This window comes from Rana temporaria (genome assembly GCF_905171775.1).
Source record: "Rana temporaria chromosome 11 unlocalized genomic scaffold, aRanTem1.1 chr11z, whole genome shotgun sequence".
Classification (NCBI taxonomy): domain Eukaryota; kingdom Metazoa; phylum Chordata; class Amphibia; order Anura; family Ranidae; genus Rana; species Rana temporaria.
In genome coordinates, this window is record NW_024404490.1 from 137,569 (window position 1) to 155,000 (window position 17,432).

Here is a 17,432-nt window from a genome sequence, read left to right on the forward strand (position 1 = left end):
GGGAGGAGCCTGTAGTTGCCCCCTGTGGGGTGGAATCTCTCAGGTGGAGTTGATAGTTGCTCCTCTGTGGGGGAGGAGCCTGCAGTTGCCCCCTGTGGGGGGAGGAGCCTGTAGTTGCCCCCTGTGGGGTGGAATCTCTCAGGTGGAGTTGATAGTTGCCCTCTGTGGGGGAGGAGCCTGTAGTTGCCCCCTGTGGGGGAGGAGCCTGTAGTTGCCCCCTGTGGGGTGGAATCTCTCAGGTGGAGTTGATAGTTGCTCCTCTGTGGGGGAGGAGCCTGTAGTTGCCCCCCTGTGGGGGAGGAGCCTGTAGTTGCCCCCTGTGGGGTGGAATCTCTCAGGTGGAGTTGATAGTTGCCCCTCTGTGGGGGAGGAGCCTCTAGTTGCCCCCTGTGGGGCGGTCTCCTCGTAGTGCGGGGGAGGGGAGGGGGGAGGTCACGTGGTAGCGGATGATACTTTGTTACCTCGGAGTGTCGGGAGCGCGCTCTGTATTCTCCGGCCAGGCGGGGGCGCGCGGTGTCTCCGGGCCCCGGGCGGGCGGAGGAGGAAGATGGCGGCGGCGGCGGAGAGTTTACCGGAACTCTGGTCCTATGGGGTGTGCGGGGACGGACGGGTGTTCTTCATCGAGTAAGGAGGGGGCGGGGCTCCGGGGAGGGGATACAATGTATATACAATGTCTCCATACATCGTCCGATCTCATCTCTTCTCTCCCCCCCGCAGTGATCGGAGCCCGAGCACAACCTGGCTGCACCCCCGGACAGGGGAGCCCGTCAACTCCGGACACATGATCCGATCAGGTAACCGACCTACCCACCTACCTGACTACCTACCGACCTATACACCCGACTACCTGCAGAACCACCTACCTACTGCACACCTCACATACCTACCGACCTGACTACCTACCTACCGACCTATACACCCAACTACCTGACTACACACCTACCTACTGCACACCTCACATACCGACCTACCACACCACAATACTTACCTGACAACTCCGGACACATGATCCGATCAGGTAACGCGCCTACCGACCGACCTGCAGAACCACCTACCTACTGCACACCTCACATACCTACTACAGCACACTACTTACCTGACAACTCCAGGCACATGATCCGATCAGGTAACGCGACTACCGACCTGACTACACACCCAACTACTTGCAGAACCACCCACCTACTGCACACCTCACATACCTACCGACCTGACTACATACCTACCACACCACAATACTTACCTGACACATGATCCGATCAGGTAACACACCTACCTACTACACCTCACATACTTACCTGACACCTTCACACAGAAGTTCAGGTAACCACACTGATCACCTACCTGACTTCCACCCAACTTCTTACTGTACATTAATTACCTGACAGCTGCCATGACTACCCAGCTACCTACCTGACGCCTCACCAGAAATCTCTGGACACATCATCCAATCGGGTAACACAACTACCTACCTCACCACCCACCAGACACAACTTACCTGACAACCTCACACATGATCAGCTCAGGTAACCAGCCCGCCCACCCAATACTACTTACCTGACACTGACAACTCCCCTGACTGTACACAGACTATCCTTACCTGCTGCAGCCAGAGGAGTGAGACTGTCAGTACCCCCCCCCCCTATATAGGGTCACCCTGTATGAATTTGGAAATGTTGTAGAACTACAAGTCCCAGAAATCTCCTCCAGGTGGTGGATTGATGGGGGTTGTAGTCCGGCTGTGTCTGAGCTCTCCACTCATCATACGCTGAAGTACTGGGATTCGTGGCTGGGGAAGGTGTCTGTTGTTTTGTGGTCAGGGAAGGTGTCTGTGGCTACAGATGGGGTCTGTGGGGTCATGGTTGGGAAGGGTGCCCGTGGCTGTGTATTGGGTATGTGGTTTGTTCTTTGGGAAGCTGCCCGTGGCTGGGGAAGGTGTCTGTTGTTTTGTGGTCAGGGAGGGTGCCGTGGCTGTGTATTGGGTCTGTGTTTTTTTTTTCTACCGTTGGGGAGGGTGCCCGTAGCTGGGTATGGGGTCTGTGTTTTTTTCTACCGTTGGGAAGGTGCCCGTGGCTGGGTATGGGGTCTGTGGTTTGTCGTTGGGGAAGGTGCCCGTGGATGGTGTCTGTGGTTTGTTGTTGGGGAGGGTGTCCGTGGCTGGGGATGGTGTCTGTGGTTTGGCGTTGGGGAAGGTGCCCGTGGCTGGGGTCTGTGGTTTGTTGTTGGGGAAGGTGCCCGTGGCTGGGGATGGTGTCTGTGGTTTGGCGTTGGGGAGGGTACCTTTGGCTGGGTATGGTGTCTGTGGTTTCATGGTTGGGGAGGGTGTCCGTGGCTGGGTATGGTGTCTGTGGTCGGGGAGGGTACCCATTGCTGGGGATGGTGTCTGTGGTCGGGGAGGGTACCCGTTGCTGGAGATGGTGTCTGTGGTCAGGAGGGTACCCGTTGCTGGAGATGGTGTCTGTGGTTTGTCTTTGGGGATGGTGTCTGTGGTCGGGGAGGATACCCGTTGCGGGGGATGGTGTCTGGTTTTGTGGTCGGGGAGGGTACCCGTTGCTGGAGATGGTGTCTGTGGTCGGGGAGGGTACCCGTTGCGGGGGATGGTGTCTGTGGTTTCATGGTCAGGGAGGGTGCTTGTGGCTGGTTTCCTGGTTAGGGTGTACCCGTGGATTAGAAGGGTGTTTGTTGTCAGGGAGGGTGCCTGGGGATGGTGTCTGTGGTTTTATGGTTGGGGAGGTTGCCCGTGGCTAGAAATGGTGTTTGTGGTTGGGGAGGGTTCCTTTGGCTAGAGATGGCTGGGGGGAGGGTGGTTGGTCCGTGGCTGGGGGGAGGGTGGTTGGTCCGTGGCTGGGGGGAGGGTGGTTGGTCCGTGGCTGGGGGAGGGTGGTTGGTCCGTGGCTGGGGGGAGGGTGGTTGGTCCGTGGCTGGGGGGAGGGTGGTTGGTCTGTGGCTGGGGGAGGGTGGTTGGTCTGTGGCAGGGGGAGGGTGCCTGGTCTGTGGCTGGGGGAGGGTGTGGTTGGTCTGTGGCTGGGGGAGGGGGCCTGGTCTGTGGCTGGGGGAGGGGGTGGTTGGTCTGTGGCTGGGGAGGGGGCCTGGTCTGTGGCTGGGGAAGGGTGGTTGGTCTGTGGCTGGGGGAGGGTGTTTGGTCCGTGGCTGGGGGAGGGTGTTTGGTCCGTGGCAGGGGGAGGGTGTTTGGTCCGTGGCAGGGGGAGGGTGGTTGGTCCGTGGCAGGGGGAGGGTGGTTGGTCCGTGGCAGGGGGAGGGTGGTTGGTCCGTGGCAGGGGGAGGGTGGTTGGTCTGTGGCAGGGGGAGGGTGGTTGGTCTGTGGCTGGGGGAGGGTGCCTGGTCTGTGACTGGGGAAGGGTGGGTGGTCTGTGGCTGGGGGAGGTTGGGTGGTCTGTGGCAGAGGGAGGGTGGTTGGTCTGTGGCTGGGGGAGGGGGCCTGGTCTGTGGCTGGGGGAGGGGGTGGGTTGGTCTGTGGCTGGGGGAGGGTGGTTGGTCTGTGGCTGGGGGAGGGTGGCTGGGGGAGGGTGGTTGGTCTGTGGCAGGGGGAGGGTGGTTGGTCTGTGGCTGGGGGGGGGGGGGTTGGTCTGTGGCAGGGGGGAGGGTGGTTGGTCTGTGGCTGGGGGAGGGTGCCTGGTCCGTGGCTGGGGGAGGGGGTGTTTGGTCTGTGGCTGGGGGGGGCCTCATCTGTGGCTGGGGGAGGGTGAAGACTGTGATTGCTAGCAGCTGCTAGTGATAACTGAAGGTAAAAGCAGGCATGCTGGTTGTACCCAAGCTGACCGATGGATCTGGTACATTCAGCCTGCCCATACACTGCTGACCCGTGGCGTGGCGTGGCCTGCATGGTCCCGGTATTGTCGGCTCCTCACTTGTACCACGTCGGCCATTTTTCTGGAATGTTGGGAGTTCGGTGGATCTATTTATAATATAAGATCCGGATCCCTCTGATCATCCTTCGGGGGTCATACAATGCAGAGGGGGGATCTCTGGAAATCTATAATACCCCCACCTAGCCAATGAAGGGGGTCACTCCTGCACAGCCCCCCTCCATCTCCAGGTACAAGGGGGGGGGGTATAGTGATGACATTTATGTACCCGGCAGTTACCAATCTTTGTCCTCGGCCAATGTGAGACTTCGGGGAATCCTCCCGGGTCATGTGATGTCACAGTGCGGGGGATGACGTGTCCCGGCGGGTGATTGGTCAGGGTTCCTCCATGTCGGGGGGGGGGGGGGGGGGGGGGGCAGTGTGTTTGTTTCGGGGAGATAAGTCTGGTTGGTAAATCCGGCATTGATGGCGATTCCCCTCCTGACCCATCCGTCTCATTAATCCTCACCGCCCGGCGCTCACATTTAATTACCGTCCGTCTGGCGAGTCTCTAATCTGCAGAATGTCGCCCCTCGCCACCGTCTGTCCGCCACCGTCTGTCCGCATCCTCACTAAATGAACAATGTGCCCGGCGTTAACCCTCTCCCTGCCGGGCACCCAACCAGCGTTAACCCTCTCCCTGCCGGGCACCCAACCAGCGTTAACCCTCTCCCTGCCGGGCACCCAACCAGCGTTAACCCTCTCCCTGCCGGGCACCCAACCAGCGTTAACCCTCTCCCTGCCGGGCACCCAACCAGCGTTAACCCTCTCCCTGCCGGGCACCCAACCAGCGTTAACCCCCTCCCTGCCGGGCACCCAACCAGCGTTAACCCCCTCCCTGCCGGGCACCCAACCAGCGTTAACCCTCTCCCTGCCGGGCACCCAACCAGCGTTAACCCTCTCCCTGCCGGGCACCCAACCAGCGTTAACCCCCTCCCTGCCGGGCACCCAACCAGCGTTAACCCTCTTCCTGCCGGGCACCCAACCAGCGTTAACCCTCTCCCTGCCGGGCACCCAACCAGCGTTAACCCTCTTCCTGCCGGGCACCCAACCAGCGTTAACCCTCTTCCTGCCGGGCACCCAACCAGCGTTAACCCTCTTCCTGCCGGGCACCCAACCAGCGTTAACCCCCTCCCTGCCGGGCACCCAACCAGCGTTAACCCTCTCCCTGCCGGGCACCCAACCAGCGTTAACCCTCTCCCTGCCGGGCACCCAACCAGCGTTAACCCTCTCCCTGCCGGGCACCCAACCAGCGTTAACCCCCTCCCTGCCGGGCACCCAACCAGCGTTAACCCCCTCCCTGCCGGGCACCCTACCAGCGTTAACCCTCTCCCTGCCGGGCACCCAACTAGATCCATGCCAAATCTCTTCACCTGTGTGCACAATGTGACAGATCTGGTACCCCGGAATGTGGTCGGGATCACCTGTATACCGGCAGATCTGGTACCCCGGAATGTGGTCGGGGTCTCCTGTATACCGGCAGATCTGGTACCCTGGAATGTGGTCGGGGTCTCCTGTATACCGGCAGATCTGGTACCCCGGAATGGGGTCGGGGTCTCCTGTATACCGGCAGATCTGGTACCCTGGAATGTGGTCGGGGTCTCCTGTATACCGGCAGATCTGGTACCCCGGAATGTGGTCGGGATCACCTGTATACCGGCAGATCTGGTACCCCGGAATGTGGTCGGGGTCTCCTGTATACCGGCAGATCTGGTACCCCGGAATGTGGTCGGGGTCTCCTGTATACCGGCAGATCTGGTACCCTGGAATGTGGTCGGGGTCTCCTGTATACCGGCAGATCTGGTACCCCGGAATGTGGTCGGGGTCTCCTGTATACCGGCAGATCTGGTCCCCCCGGAATGTGGTCGGGGTCTCCTGTATACCGGCAGATCTGGTACCCCGGAATGTGGTCGGGGTCTCCTGTATACCGGCAGATCTGGTACCCCGGAATGTGGTCGGGGTCTCCTGTATACCGGCAGATCTGGTACCCCGGAATGTGGTCGGGGTCTCCTGTATACCGGCAGATCTGGTACCCTGGAATGTGGTCGGGGTCTCCTGTATACCGGCAGATCTGGTACCCCGGGAATGTGGTCGGGGTCTCCTGTATACCGGCAGATCTGGTACCCCGGAATGTGGTCGGGGTCTCCTGTATACCGGCAGATCTGGTACCCCCGGAATGTGGTCGGGGTCTCCTGTATACCGGTAGATCTGGTCCCCCCGGAATGTGGTCGGGGTCTCCTGTATACCGGCAGATCTGGTACCCCGGAATGTGGTCGGGGTCTCCTGTATACCGGCTGATCTGGTACCCCGGAATGTGGTCGGGGTCTCCTGTCTACCGGCAGATCTGGTACCCTGGAATGTGGTCGGGGTCTCCTGTATACCGGCAGATCTGGTACCCCGGAATGTGGTCGGGTCTCCTGTATACCGGCAGATCTGGTACCCCGGAATGTGGTCGGGGTCTCCTGTATACCGGCAGATCTGGTCCCCCCGGAATGTGGTCGGGGTCTCCTGTATACCGGCAGATCTGGTACCCTGGAATGTGGTCGGGGTCTCCTGTATACCGGCAGATCTGGTACCCCGGAATGTGGTCGGGGTCTCCTGTATACCGGTAGATCTGGTCCCCCCGGAATGTGGTCGGGGTCTCCTGTCTACCGGCAGATCTGGTACCCTGGAATGTGGTCGGGGTCTCCTGTCTACCGGCAGATCTGGTACCCCGGAATGTGGTCGGGTCTCCTGTATACCGGCAGATCTGGTACCCCGGAATGTGGTCGGGGTCTCCTGTATACCGGCAGATCTGGTCCCCCCGGAATGTGGTCGGGGTCTCCTGTATACCGGCAGATCTGGTACCCTGGAATGTGGTCGGGGTCTCCTGTATACCGGCAGATCTGGTACCCCGGAATGTGGTCGGGGTCTCCTGTATACCGGCAGATCTGGTACCCCGGAATGTGGTCGGGGTCTCCTGTATACCGGCAGATCTGGTACCCCGGAATGTGGTCGGGGTCTCCTGTATACCGGCAGATCTGGTACCCCGGAATGTGGTCGGGGTCTCCTGTATACCGGCAGATCTGGTACCCCGGAATGTGGTCGGTGTCTCCTGTATACCGGCAGATCTGGTACCCCGGAATGTGGTCGGGGTCTCCTGTATACCGGTAGATCTGGTCCCCCCGGAATGTGGTCGGGGTCTCCTGTATACCGGCAGATCTGGTGCCCCGGAATGTGGTCGGGGTCTCCTGTATACCGGCAGATCTGGTAACCCGGAATGTGGTCGGGGTCTCCTGTATACCGGCAGATCTGGTACCCTGGAATGTGGCCGGGGTCTCCTGTATACCGGCAGATCTGGTACCCCGGAATGTGGTTGGGGTCTCCTGTATACTGGCAGATCTGGTACCCCGGAATGTGGTCGGGGTCTCCTGTATACCGGCAGATCTGGTACCCCGGAATGTGGTCGGGGTCTCCTGTATACTGGCAGATCTGGTACCCCGGAATGTGGTCGGGGTCTCCTGTATACCGGCAGATCTGGTACCCCCGGAATGTGGTCGGGGTCTCCTGTATACCGGCAGATCTGGTACCCCGGAATGTGGTCGGGGTCTCCTGTATATCGGTAGATCTGGTACCCCCGGAATGTGGTCGGGGTCTCCTGTATTCCGGCAGATCTGGTACCCCGGAATGTGGTCGGGGTCTCCTGTATTCCGGCAGATCTGGTACCCCGGAATGTGGTCGGGGTCTCCTGTATACCGGCAGATCTGGTACCCTGGAATGTGGTTGGGGTCTCCTGTATACTGGCAGATCTGGTACCCCGGAATGTGGTCGGGGTCTCCTGTATACCGGCAGATCTGGTACCCCGGAATGTGGTCGGGGTCTCCTGTATACCGGCAGATCTGGTACCCTGGAATGTGGTCGGGGTCTCCCGTATACCGGCAGATCTGGTACCCCGGAATGTGGTCGGGGTCTCCCGTATACCGGCAGATCTGGTACCCTGGAATGTGGTCGGGGTCTCCCGTATACCGGCAGATCTGGTACCCCGGAATGTGGCCGGGGTCTCCTGTATACCGGTAGATCTGGTCCCCCCGGAATGTGGCCGGGGTCTCCTGTATACCGGCAGATCTGGTACCCTGGAATGTGGTCGGGGTCTCCTGTATACCGGCAGATCTGGTACCCCGGAATGTGGTCGGGACACTTTTTAATATTGTAGGTCTGTGAAATAATGAAGTTTGATTATATACTGTGCTTAGTTCTACTTTTCCTGTACAGGCTCTTGAAGTATCTGCTTTCCCTGATGGGATCTGGTCTGCTCCTCTGTGGGGAGATTTAGTAACTCTTCCTTTTGGATACACTGACACTTCCAGAGCCTGTACAAGGATCCTTTTTACACTTGTGTTTTCAGTGGCCCTCAACGTGGATCTGAGGGCCACAAATGTACACTGTGAGACCACACCCCCAATAACAAGTGCGGTCTGATTGAATAGATAAGTCCCGTACATGGAGGGTGAGCGCTGATCGATCGGTAATCGTGATGTGTGAATGTGGCCCCAAGGAGCCCCCCCGTGTCCCTTCCCCCGTCCTTATTCCACATGAGTCCTCCCTGGTCTTGTAGCGGATTGGTCCTCCCGATGTCGTATTTTGTACTTCTCTATGGTACTTGTATGTGATATCTTCCTGTTTTCTCTCCTCAGATCTCCCCCGCGGTTGGGAAGAAGGGTTCACGGAGGAAGGGGCCAGCTTCTTCATAGAGTGAGTACATTTCCGTGGCGTCGCCCTGTGTGGGGGGGCTGGGCGGTTCTCTGATAATTGATGAGATCTGCAGTATGTGTGCGATGCTCTGCAGGGACTTCCATAATTTGGTGTTTTCTTGTTGTTGAGATACCTGAGGAGCCTTTTGTGCCCCCTTCATATCGGGGTGCTGGGGCAGTTTTATGGTCGGTGATCCAGGAGTCCATAGCCTCACATGGGGGAAGTGGGATGGGGGGGGGGGAGGGGGTGTTAGTATGTTATTGGCTACAGACTCCATGTGTCAATTATTTGTGGGAAGTGATCAGAAGAGGGAGGTTGCATTGGAAAGTCCTCTTCCACCAGGACTGTACCTCCTGGGTTTTTGGCTGCCATCAGTGAAGCATGGCTCACACCGGGGCTGGGGGATCCTACCTGATCTGGGGGATCCTACCTGATCTGGGGGGACATTCTGTCATCAATGTGTGTGAGCGCTGAGAGTCTCACACTGATAGAGAGGCAGAGAGCCCCAATTCTCTGGTTACTTCTGTACCACGAGTAGTCCGACTACCTAGAAGTATCGAGTGACAGCCAAGTATGTGTCAGGCTGTCATTATATTATCCTGATTAAACAAAATCTCTGCCCCCCCCCCCCCTACATCAACTGCCCCAGACAGATTCCCCTATTAGAGTGACCCTTTACATCAACTGCCCCATGAGACTGGCTTTTCGGATCCTTGAATGCACCCTGAGGGACCTGGAAGGGTGCAACCTAAAAAGAGCTAACCAATCAGATTACAGCTTTCAGATGAAGCAAGGGATATGATTGGTCAGATTCTTGCTCGGTGTTGTGTGGGTGGTTTTAGTTTTTTATATTTTTTTGTTGTATCTGTTTCAATAATAAGTTGTTCTCCTGCTCTGTGTCGATGGCGGAGGGGTTGGAAAAAACAATAAGAGAAGGGGGTGGAGTCCTCTCCCTGCGTCGGTCCGAGGCGTGGGGAATCCAGAATTAATTGTTGAATTGTTTCTCCGATATTGTGTGTCATCAGATCAGCGATCCAATATGCGATCCAATATGCGATCCAATATGATACAATATGTGATTCAATATGCGATCCAATATGCGATCCAATATGCGATCCAATATGCGATCCAATATGCGATACAATATGATACAATATGTGATTCAATATGCGATCCAATATGCGATCCAATATGCGATCCAATATGCGATACAATATGATACAATATGTGATTCAATATGCGATCCAATGCGATCCAATATGATACAATATGTGATTCAATATGCGATCCAATATGCGATCCAATATGCGATACAATGCGATCCAATATGATACAATATGTGATCCAATATGCGATCCAATATGCGATCCAATATGTGATCCAATATGCGATCCAATATGCGATCCAATATGCGATTCAATGCGATACAATATGCGATCCAATATGCGATCCAATATGCGATCCAATATGCGATCCAATATGCGATACAATGCGATACAATATGATACAATATGTGATTCAATATGCGATCCAATATGCGATCCAATATGCGATACAATGCGATACAATATGATACAATATGTGATTCAATATGCGATCCAATATGCGATCCAATATGCGATACAATGCGATACAATATGATACAATATGCGATTCAATATGCGATCCAATATGCGATCCAATATGCGATACAATGCGTGAGACCATTGACATAGCTTAGCAAATGGGATGACGCTGTGTTCACTCCAATCGTGTGTCGGCAAAGAAGCTCTCACATGATTGGATAACATTGATTTTGCTGTGTGCTCCGCCCCTCTTCTTTTAGTAAATCCCCCCCCCCCCCCCCCCCATGATTCCGACATTTATTTCTTTGTCTTTTTTTATTTTGATACAAGTTTTATTTATTTCTATACAGTGTGACATTTATCATTATTTGTGATGTTTTACTTTTCCAATCAGGGCGGAGTGTCGGGAGTCATGTGATCGATTATTTATTATCTGAAGAGCAATTTTTATTTTATTGTAAAATTGTGTTTGAGCCGCAATATTCTCCGCGCTCATCTTCCGGTCTGTAGCTGGGCACAGAAATATTTTAGGGCTTTTGTGATTGGCTGTCCAGTTTACTAAGAAACTACAAATCTCAGCATGTCCTGGCTGCTCTGGGACCTCTACCGGGTTATATAGGATGTGGGGAACTACAAGTCCCAGATCAGCCAGGACTTTCAGTACAACAACCCAAACCTCCATATAACCCCCCCCCCCAATTGTCACAATTGGGTGATCTGGGACTTGTAGTTCCCCGGCCTCTGGATAGGGGAGGTGTCACAATTGGGTGATCTGGGATTTGTAGTTCCCCGGCCCCTGGATAGGGGAGGTGTCACAATTGGGTGATCTGGGATTTGTAGTTCCCCGGCCTCTGGATAGGAGAGGTGTCACAATTGGGTGATCTGGGATTTGTAGTTCCCCGGCCTCTGTATAGGGGAGGTGTCACAATTGGGTGATCTGGGATTTGTAGTTCCCCGGCCTCTGTATAGGGGAGGTGTCACAATTGGGTGATCTGGGATTTGTAGTTCCCCGGCCCCTGCATAGGGGAGGTGTCACAATTGGGTGATCTGGGACTTGTAGTTCCCCGGCCCCTGGATAGGGGAGGTGTCACAATTGGGTGATCTGGGACTTGTAGTTCCCCGGCCTCTGGATAGGAGAGGTGTCACAATTGGGTGATCTGGGATTTGTAGTTCCCCGGCCCCTGCATAGGGGAGGTGTCACAATTGGGTGATCTGGGATTTGTAGTTCCCCGGCCTCTGGATAGGGGAGGTGTCACAATTGGGTGATCTGGGACTTGTAGTTCCCCGGCCTCTGGATAGGGGAGGTGTCACAATTGGGTGATCTGGGACTTGTAGTTCCCCGGCCTCTGTATAGGGGAGGTGTCACAATTGGGTGATCTGGGATTTGTAGTTCCCCGGCCCCTGGATAGGGGAGGTGTCACAATTGGGTGATCTGGGACTTGTAGTTCCCCGGCCTCTGGATAGGGGTGGTGTCACAATTGGGTGATCTGGGATTTGTAGTTCCCCGGCCCCTGCATAGGGGAGGTGTCACAATTGGGTGATCTGGGATTTGTAGTTCCCCGGCCTCTGGATAGGGGAGGTGTCACAATTGGGTGATCTGGGACTTGTAGTTCCCCGGCCTCTGGATAGGGGAGGTGTCACAATTGGGTGATCTGGGACTTGTAGTTCCCCGGCCTCTGGATAGGGGAGGTGTCACAATTGGGTGATCTGGGATTTGTAGTTCCCCGGCCTCTGGATAGGAGAGGTGTCACAATTGGGTGATCTGGGACTTGTAGTTCCCCGGCCCCTGGATAGGGGAGGTGTCACATCTGGGTGATCTGGGACTTGTAGTTCCCCGGCCTCTGGATAGGGGAGGTGTCGCAATTGGGTGATCTGGAATTTGTAGTTCCCCGGCCCCTGGATAGGAGAGGTGTCACAATTGGGTGATCTGGGATTTGTAGTTCCCCGGCCTCTGGATAGGGGAGGTGTCACAATTGGGTGATCTGGGACTTGTAGTTCCCCGGCCCCTGGATAGGGGAGGTGTCACATCTGGGTGATCTGGGACTTGCAGTTCCCCGGCCTCTGGATAGGGGAGGTGTCACAATTGGGTGATCTGGGATTTGTAGTTCCCCGGCCCCTGGATAGGGGAGGTGTCACATCTGGGTGATCTGGGACTTGTAGTTCCCCGGCCTCTGGATAGGGGAGGTGTCACAATTGGGTGATCTGGGATTTGTAGTTCCCCGGCCTCTGGATAGGAGAGGTGTCACAATTGGGTGATCTGGGATTTGTAGTTCCCCGGCCTCTGGATAGGAGAGGTGTCACAATTGGGTGATCTGGGATTTGTAGTTCCCCGGCCTCTGGATAGGGGAGGTGTCACAATTGGGTGATCTGGGACTTGCAGTTCCCCGGCCTCTGGATAGGGGAGGTGTCACAATTGGGTGATCTGGGACTTGTAGTTCCCCGGCCTCTGGATAGGGGAGGTGTCACAATTGGGTGATCTGGGATTTGTAGTTCCCCGGCCTCTGGATAGGGGAGGTGTCACAATTGGGTGATCTGGGATTTGTAGTTCCCCGGCCCCTGGATAGGGGAGGTGTCACAATTGGGTGATCTGGGATTTGTAGTTCCCCGGCCTCTGGATAGGAGAGGTGTCACAATTGGGTGATCTGGGATTTGTAGTTCCCCGGCCTCTGGATAGGGGAGGTGTCACAATTGGGTGATCTGGGACTTGTAGTTCCCCGGCCCCTGGATAGGGGAGGTGTCACAATTGGGTGATCTGGGACTTGTAGTTCCCCTGCCTCTGTATAGGGGAGGTGTCACAATTGTTGGGTGATCTGGGACTTGTAGTTCCCCCGGCCTCTGGATAGGGGAGGTGTCACAATTGGGTGATCTGGGACTTGTAGTTCCCCTGCCTCTGTATAGGGGAGGTGTCACAATTGTTGGGTGATCTGGGACTTGTAGTTCCCCTGCCTCTGTATAGGGGAGGTGTCACAATTGTTGGGTGATCTGGGACTTGTAGTTCGCCGGCCTCTGGATAGGGGAGGTGTCACAATTGGGTGATCTGGGACTTGTAGTTCGCCGGCCTCTGGATAGGGGAGGTGTCACAATTGGGTGATCTGGGACTTGTAGTTCCCCAGGCCCCTGGATAGGGGAGGTGTCACAATTGGGTGATCTGGGACTTGTAGTTCGCCGGTCCCCTCTCTGGGTCGGGTCGGTGGCTGCGGTTTGTAGCTCGGCGTCCTCCTGGTGATTAGCGAGTTTGTTCCGGTGATTACAGATTTGCGGCGTGCCCGGCAACAGGAAGGAGGGAGATGTTTGTTTTGTGAGTGTTTATCAATGCTGGCGAGGGCGCCGCCATGTGTGCCAACCGCCCCGGGCGTGTTCAGACCGCCGGAGCTTCTGTGCCGGGAAGAAAACTTTCCTAAATTCACTCTGGTTGTCTTGCTGGAGAAATCCATCACTCCTCCGCGCCGCGTCTCGCCATCGTCGCACTTCTGTCATTATTATTGATGGAAATCATTTCAAAGTGTTTTTGCCGTAAACTTCCCGGGTGCGTCCATCCAGCACAATGTGAAAGTTTTATTCTGATACTTCCTAATATTGGGGAGGGGGGTTGAGCTTTTCCCAATGTGCATTAGAAGCTGCACAAAGTCAGATATGCCCCTCATTTCCTGGCTGGAGGACATCGAGCGTCATCTAGCCCTTTTCTCCTCACCCTGACTGTCCTTGGCCCCTCCTCATTCATCGAATTCCAGTTTTTTCAATTATTGAGGCTCAGCCTCACATGTGGGCGTTGCCTATACAAATGCAGCCTGCCTAGGAACGCCCACTTCTCCAGACTGACACCCGCCCATCAAGAGAACCAGTGATGACATCACAGTCTAAAAAAAGATATGTAATAAAAATGGAACAATGTTATTTTATAATGTCGTCATTATCACGTTGATGAGGGGAGGAGGGGACAAGGGACGGTAAAATATAAGCAGCATTAAAAAACAAAATTAAAACACTGTAATTTCGTCTCCACCGCCGACTCCAACGCGCTTTGCAGATGTGGATTTCACATGTTTCTCCATCACTAGCTGAAGGCAAATGACGACCTGAACGAGAAGATCGTATCCATTCATTGTACTTATTCCTCGCTTGGCACACATCTCCAGCTTTATCCCAGTAGCACTGGTCAGGGATGGTCCTCATGTCTGGTGTAGGGTACAGTTGGTCAGTGATGGTCCTCATGTCTGGTGTAGGGTACAGTTGGTCAGTGATGGTCCTCATGTCTGGTGTAGGGTACAGTTGGTCAGGGATGGTCCTCATGTCTGGTGTAGGGTACAGTTGGTCAGTGATGGTCCTCATGTCTGGTGTAGGGTACAGTTGGTCAGTGATGGTCCTCATGTCTGGTGTAGGGTACAGTTGGTCAGTGATGGTCCTCATGTCTGGTGTAGGGTACAGTTGGTCAGTGATGGTCCTCATGTCTGGTGTGGGGTACAGTTGGTCAGTGATGGTCCTCATGTCTGGTGTAGGGTACAGTTGGTCAGTGGTGGTCCTCATGTCTGGTGTAGGGTACAGTTGGTCAGTGGTGGTCCTCATGTCTGGTGTGGGGTACAGTTGGTCAGTGGTGGTCCTCATGTCTGGTGTGGGGTACAGTTGGTCAGTGGTGGTCCTCATGTCTGGTGTGGGGTACAGTTGGTTAGTGATGGTCCTCATACCTGGTGTAGGGTACAGTTGGTCAGGGATGGTCCTCATGTCTGGTGTAGGGTACAGTTGGTCAGTGATGGTCCTCATATCTGGTGTTGGGTACAGTTAGTCAGTGATGGTCCTCATGTCTGGTGTTGGGTACAGTTGGTCAGTGATGGTCCTCATGTCTGGTGTAGGGTACAGTTGGTCAGTGATGGTCCTCATGTCTGGTGTAGGGTACAGTTGGTCAGTGATGGTCCTCATGTCTGGTGTGGGGTACAGTTGGTCAGTGATGGTCCTCATGTCTGGTGTAGGGTACAGTTGGTCAGTGATGGTCCTCATGTCTGGTGTAGGGTACAGTTGGTCAGTGATGGTCCTCATGTCTGGTGTAGGGTACAGTTGGTCAGTGATGGTCCTCATGTCTGGTGTGGGGTACAGTTGGTCAGTGATGGTCCTCATGTCTGGTGTGGGGTACAGTTGGTCAGTGATGGTCCTCATGTCTGGTGTAGGGTACAGTTGGTCAGTGATGGTCCTCATGTCTGGTGTAGGGTACAGTTGGTCAGTGATGGTCCTCATGTCTGGTGTGGGGTACAGTTGGTCAGTGATGGTCCTCATGTCTGGTGTAGGGTACAGTTGGTCAGTGATGGTCCTCATGTCTGGTGTAGGGTACAGTTGGTCAGTGATGGTCCTCATGTCTGGTGTAGGGTACAGTTGGTCAGGGATGGTCCTCATGTCTGGTGTGGGGTACAGTTGGTCAGTGATGGTCCTCATGTCTGGTGTTGGGTACAGTTGGTCAGTGATGGTCCTCATGTCTGGTGTTGGGTACAGTTGGTCAGGGATGGTCCTTATGTCTTGTACAGTTAGTTGGTGAAGATCCTCGTAGGGGGAGGGATGAACACCAATATATGAATTGGTGGTTGACACCCAGGGACTGTTGCTGATTTTGGGACTAAGGACTGAAATATATCATGAGTGACCAATGTCAAAGCAGAGACAGCCAGGCAAGCGTTATCACAGGAGGTCAGTGATGGCCGCCCCCATCTCCCTCTCCATCCTCTCCATCCTCTCCATCCTCTCCATCCTCTCCATCCTCTCCATCCTCTCCATCTCCCTCCTCTCCCTCCTCTCCCTCATCTCCCTCATCTCCCTCATCTCCCTCATCTCCCTCCTCTCCCTCCTCTCCCTCCTCTCCCTCCTCTCCCTCATCTCCCTCTCCTCCATCTCCATCTCCTCCATCTCCATCTCCTCCCTCTCCCTCATCTCCCTCTCCCTCATCTCCCTCTCCCTCATCTCCCTCTCCCTCTCCCTCATCTCCCTCTCCCTCATCTCCCTCTCCCTCTCCCTCATCTCCCTCTCCCTCATCTCCCTCATCTCCCTCTCCCTCATCTCCCTCTCCCTCATCTCCCTCTCCTCCATCTCCCTCTCCCTCATCTCCCTCTCCCTCCATCTCCCTCTCCCTCCATCTCCCTCTCCCTCCATCTCCCTCTCCCTCATCTCCCTCTCCCTCTCCCTCTCCCTCATCTCCCTCTCCCTCATCTCCCTCATCTCCCTCTCCCTCATCTCCCTCATCTCCCTCTCCCTCCATCTCCCTCTCCCTCCATCTCCCTCTCCCTCCATCTCCCTCTCCCTCATCTCCCTCTCCCTCTCCCTCTCCCTCATCTCCCTCTCCCTCATCTCCCTCATCTCCCTCTCCCTCATCTCCCTCATCTCCCTCTCCCTCCATCTCCCTCTCCCTCCATCTCCCTCTCCCTCCATCTCCCTCTCCCTCATCTCCCTCTCCCTCTCCCTCCCTCTCCCTCATCTCCCTCTCCCTCTCCCTCTCCCTCCCTCTCCTCCATCTCCCTCTCCCTCATCTCCCTCTCCCTCATCTCCCTCTCCCTCATCTCCCTCTCCCTCATCTCCCTCTCCCTCATCTCCCTCTCCCTCATCTCCCTCATCTCCCTCATCTCCCTCATCTCCCTCATCTCCCTCTCCCTCCATCTCCCTCTCCCTCCATCTCCCTCTCCCTCCATCTCCCTCTCCCTCCATCTCCCTCTCCCTCCATCTCCCTCTCCCTCATCTCCCTCTCCCTCTCCTCCCTCTCCCTCCATCTCCCTCTCCCTCATCTCCCTCTCCCTCATCTCCCTCTCCCTCATCTCCCTCATCTCCCTCATCTCCCTCTCCCTCATCTCCCTCTCCCTCCATCTCCCTCTCCCTCCATCTCCCTCTCCCTCCATCTCCCTCTCCCTCATCTCCCTCTCCCTCTCCCTCTCCCTCATCTCCCTCTCCCTCATCTCCCTCATCTCCCTCTCCCTCATCTCCCTCATCTCCCTCTCCCTCCATCTCCCTCTCCCTCCATCTCCCTCTCCCTCCATCTCCCTCTCCCTCATCTCCCTCTCCCTCTCCCTCCCTCTCCCTCATCTCCCTCTCCCTCTCCCTCTCCCTCCCTCTCCTCCATCTCCCTCTCCCTCATCTCCCTCTCCCTCATCTCCCTCTCCCTCATCTCCCTCTCCCTCATCTCCCTCTCCCTCATCTCCCTCTCCCTCATCTCCCTCATCTCCCTCATCTCCCTCTCCCTCCATCTCCCTCTCCCTCCATCTCCCTCTCCCTCCATCTCCCTCTCCCTCCATCTCCCTCTCCCTCA

At 55.7% G+C, this 17,432-nt stretch overlaps 1 long non-coding RNA gene across 1 annotated transcript; it reads left to right on the forward strand.

The window, feature by feature from the left end:
- The first annotated feature begins 502 nt into the window (after positions 1-502).
- On the forward strand, positions 503-8,613 carry LOC120921980. The gene is made up of 3 exons (XR_005745022.1): positions 503-624; positions 718-794; positions 8,537-8,613. It is a non-coding gene; the product is annotated as an uncharacterized LOC120921980 (long non-coding RNA).
- Positions 8,614-17,432: the final 8,819 nt, after the last annotated feature.